Raw genomic sequence first — 5,220 nt, 5'->3', positions numbered from 1 at the left:
GCTCACTTATGGATCATTTACCCCTCTGGATAGTTACAATGTTGGGATGTCTTCTTTTTATTGCATTGTCCCAAATGAATCTTCTCAGTACATTGGGATTATCCAACTGCTTCAACATTTTGGGTGGACCTGGATTGGGATCTTTACTACTGATAATTGGAATGGAGAATATTTCCTGCAGATCGTGGAGTCCCCTTTTCCCACAACATGGAATCTGCTCTTCCTCTATTCAAAGAATTCCTTATTTAACCCACTGGGATAAAGTTCATGAAATGATTGAGAAAGCAGAAAATATTTATAAGAGTATAGCTGATGAGAAGATTAATACCTTTGTGGTCTATGGAGACTCATATTTACAATGTGCCCTGGACTTGACCAGAATTTCTTTGGAAAGGTATGGATTATGACTGCCCAGATTGATTATTTACTAACTGGTATACAAAGAAAATGGGATCGACAATTCTTTGATGGTGCCATTTTTTTCACAATTCACTCAAAACAAATCCCAGGATTCAAGGAATTCCTGAAGTTGATAAAACCTCCTTGGATTCAAGAAGATGGTTTTTTCCCACTTTTCTGGGAACAAGTGTTTGATTGTTCCTTGCCATCTCCTCATTTGACCCTAGTGGACAATGATATTTGTACAGGAGAGGAAAAGCTGGAGGACATACCTGAGTCTCTTTTTGAGATGCAATTGACTGGGCATAGCTATAGTATCTATAATGCTGTCTATGTATTGGCTCAAGCTTTACATGCTGTATTCTTACTTCAATCTAATCACAGGCATTTGAGGAGGCATAAATTAGTAGAATATGAAGATGCGCAGCCATGGCAGGTAATTTGTGTTGTATATATAAATTGTACTAAATAATGGTAAATAAAAAGTACATGGCATGATTTAAATAGGAAAGAAGCAACTATCAAAATGGAATAGAATATCTTGTCTTTTTTTTAAAAAAACGTAGTCTTTATAAGTTTACTTCTGTCAATATAATATATTTTCCATTTTACTCCTTAAACACCTTTGGGATTCAAGTATTAACTAAAATCCTACTCCTATAGGTTTTAGGCATTTCACCTGTTACTGAAAATAATGCATGATCCTATTTAGCCTAAATAGCTAGCCTTCAGTCCTTATTACATCCACAGTAGCCTTATGTCTGGGAAAATTTAAATGAAAATAAAAATATGGTTGGAAGTCAGAAGTAAATCAGACAGGTGAGGCTTTCTTAGAAAAGGAGGAGGAGACCAGATAGGGACCCTGATTTTGGAAACTGTTTTTCCACTTGTTCATGTACCACTTTTTAGGCTACATTGAAAAGAAGGAGGAAAGAAGAAGATGTGGGACATTGGAATCCTGTTTATCTGATATTTGATCACTCACGCTGAAATATCTGATCCTTCTTTTATCTGCATATGCAGAGGGCAGAAAAGAGGTTGGAGAAATAGGCTTTGAACATTTTCAGAGTTCCTCCCTCAAATGTAGAATACAACTAATATAAAATTACTCATAGCTTTCTATTCCTTATCATTCTATTTTCTTTTTATTCCCAATATGATAGCTTCACCAATTTCTTAAAGGCATGAGATTCAATAATTCTCTTGGAGAGACTTTGACTTTTTATGACCATATGAACATGGAAGGTGGATTTGTCACTTTTCCCAATTCCACTTTCCAGAGACAAAAGGTTGGAAAAGTGGATCCAGGTGCTCTGAATGGAAAAGAATTAGTCATTAATGAGGACACAATTGTTTGGCATAGATCATTTAACCAGGTATGGTTTCAAGTTTGTATGATTGTTCTTAATTGGGTTCATTAGGTTGAGAAATGTACTGTTCTTCTAGTCAACCCACTAGGACTAAACAGATTAAAATGAAATGACATTTTTCCTCTTTAATTGTTGAAAACCAACTGCAGTAGTATTGTGAACAATATTTATGACACTTCCTTCAATATTGAGCTGAACATTCTGAAATCCCATTATTTTATGATTCTTTGATGCCTATTTTGACAGAACCTTTTTATTATAAACTAGCTGATAACTTGGCATTGCCTGGGTATTTATTTATCCCAATCCTGTATTATACAGGAAAATCTTGTAGTCAGGACTCACACTGTTGTACTGACTCTCACACAGCATTGCAAGTCTTCTATTCCTCTCCTCAGGAGTTTCTTGTCTATGCTGGTGTTTCATTGTTTTGATTGCACTTGGCCAATCACCTGATGCTTCCTTGGATGGCTGAGAGGGAGTCCCCTTGTGAAATGCTGTGAAGCCATTACCATGGCAATTTCATTGTGCTGTACAGTAGAAGCCATTTTAAGGCGCACACACACCCCCACACACACCCTGAGGGGTGTTGGGGGTGTCTTACCCCCACAGTATTTGTTTCTAGCGGATAAGTCAGCTGTGCACCATGTTTGGTTGAAATTGCTTGAGGTGTTCCAGATTATGCTGGAACACACACACACAAGCACACATGCACACACGCACATTTATATATAGAATAGAATAGAATAGAATAGAATAGAATAGAATAGAATAGAATAGAATTCTTTATTGCCCAAATTCCTTGGAACAAGGAAGGAATTTGTTACAAGGAATACGTTTTGGTGCATAAGGAACTCGTCTTGTTGCATAGATATGGTGCACATTTCATTTATAGTGTAATAACTGAACTTTCTTCAAAATGATGCATCTTCATTTTCTAACATTATGAAATTGATAATTAGGTGCTTCCCATGTCTCTGGGCAATGAATATTGTCACCCCGGATATCAGAAAAGGAAAAATGAAGGGAAAAAATTCTGCTGTTATGATTGTATTCCATGTCCAGACAGAAAAAATTCAAATCAGATGGGTATGGTAACAACTTATCTATTTTTATTGTTATAGAGATGAACCTTAAATATCAGCCATAGTGCCATTACAAACAAATGTACATATGAGAATTTTTGTGAATATATTTTGCAGAATGTTTTCAGTAAATTACTTTTAAGTTTATCATTGGAAATTTAAAAATAAATAAATGAACATGAAATTTATGGAAGCAAATTGTTAATATTTATAATTACAATAAGAACACATTAGTGGTATATGGAATATAAATGACTGACTTTCCAATTTAAATCTTAATTCTTTTCATATCCACCTAGTTACATTTATTATGTGGTATTTCTGAACATTTGGCTCCTGTCAACACCTGGAGTGTGTATATCAGCAGATTCAATTTTGATGCCCATAATTCCCATATTCTCCTTATGGGGATCAACACAAAAATGAATTTTAAGAGAAATGAAGGAAGAAAGCAAAAATAAGAATAAACTTATTAAATAAAAATAATGTCTTGCAGACTCAGAAAATTTTGTTTCCTATGTAGTTTGACATATTCATATTTTGGAATTTTTTCCATGATATAATAGCAATAGCACATAGACTTATATACCATTTTTCAGTGCTTTATAGCCCTCTCTAAACAGTTTACAGAGTCAGCATATTGCCCCCAACAATTTGGGTCCTCATTTTACCCACCTTGGAAGGATGGAAAGCTGAGTCAACCTTGAGCCTGGTGGGATTTGAACTGCCAAATTGTAGGCAGCTGGCTCCAGAAGTAGCTTGCAGTATTGCACTTTAACCACTGAGCCACAGAGGCTCCTAATGTCTTGAATTTTAGAGAAAATATTTCATTTTCCTACCATATCCTGAAGTGTAGTCTTGAAGTGAATATGAATATAAATATTAAATTATTCCTTCATGTATTCATAAATATTCATAGGAGCAGTTGTCTATAACAAGAACAGAACGGAAGAGAAGAGAAGAGAATTCTTTATTAGCCAAGTGGTTTTCTTTTTTCTTTTCAATTTCAGATACGGTAACTTGCATCCAATGTCCAGAAGATCAATATGCAAACCAGGAAAGAAATGGATGTCTCCTGAAAAGAATAAACTTTCTCTCTTATGAAGAACCTTTAGGGTATAGTTTAATTTGTCTTGCTGCTGTGTTCTCCTTCATTACAACATGGGTGCTGGGAACATTTATTAAGCACAAAGACAGCCCTATTGTGAAAGCCAACAACCGGTACCTCACCTATACTCTCCTCATCTCCCTTTTGTTCTGCTTCCTCTGCTCTTTGCTTTTTCTTGGAGAACCTGGGAGAGTGACCTGTCTCCTCAGACAGACTGCATTTGGTCTCATTTTCTCATTGTCCATCTCTTGTGTATTGGTCAAAAACATCCTTGTTTCTCTTGCATTCAAGGCCACCAAACCAGGATCTCGGATGAGGACATGGGTGGGGAAAAGACTGGCTGTTTCCATTGTCCTTCTCTGCTCTCTGTTCCAAGCTAGCATCTGTATTGTGTGGTTGTCAACTTCTCCCCCATTCCCAGAGTTAGATGTCCACTCAATCATTGAAGAAATGGTTCTACAATGCAATGAAGGTTCAGTTGTTATGTTTTATTGTATCCTGAGCTATATGGCTCTCCTTTCACTTGCCAGCTTCATTGTGGCTTTCAAGGCTCGTAAACTGCCTGACAGTTTTAATGAAGCCACGTTCATCACCTTCAGCATGCTGGCTTTCTGCAGTGTGTGGGTCTCCTTTGTCCCAACCTACCTGAGCACCAGGGGAAAAGCCACGGTGGCTGTGGAGATCTTCTCCATTTTGTCCTCTACTGCTGGGCTTCTAGGTTGCATCTTTTCCCCCCAAGTGTTACATTATTGTGTTGAGGCCTGATTTAAACAACAAGGAACAATTGATAAAGATACATTCTTAAATTTATTTTTCTCTATATGTCTTTTTGGTAAGAGAAAGATAGGACAAAATTAAAAAAAAAACTAAGTTATTCATATGAAGTGGTACTTACCATTCTGATTTATTTGTGTCTCTGAAATCTAGATGTTTGGGAAATTCTATCATGTTTAATCTTTTCCCCAACAATATTCAAGGAAGTCTCACAGATTTAGTGTGGTATGTCTAGGGATTTTTCTGGAAAACCAGATGCATATTACGCTCCTATAAATTCAAACTACTCCAGGCATCTCCCTCAGACCTCAACTAACATCAAACTATTAGTGAATTCAAGTTATTTTCTTTGTTAAATGATGAACAATTTCTTCTGCATGCTCCTGAAGTAGGTTCTCCATCATAACACCCACCCCAAATATCTAGCAAAACCACAAGGATCCAGTATACCATGGATGGAATTTCTGAACTTTCATGTCATTGG

The 5,220-nt window shown here is 36.4% G+C and overlaps 1 pseudogene; it reads left to right on the top strand.

Annotated features, from left to right (window-relative positions):
• The window catches only part of LOC148129141 (vomeronasal type-2 receptor 26-like), an 8,542-nt pseudogene extending 3,775 nt beyond the window's left edge, over positions 1–4,767 (top strand).
• Positions 4,768–5,220: the final 453 nt, after the last annotated feature.

The sequence above is a fragment of the Notechis scutatus genome, chromosome Z (genome assembly GCF_049901735.1).
Source record: "Notechis scutatus isolate UNSWTSFEM ecotype Mainland chromosome Z, rNotScu1.2, whole genome shotgun sequence".
In the NCBI taxonomy this organism is placed as follows: domain Eukaryota; kingdom Metazoa; phylum Chordata; class Lepidosauria; order Squamata; family Elapidae; genus Notechis; species Notechis scutatus.
This window is presented reverse-complemented; position numbering and strand designations above follow the sequence as displayed.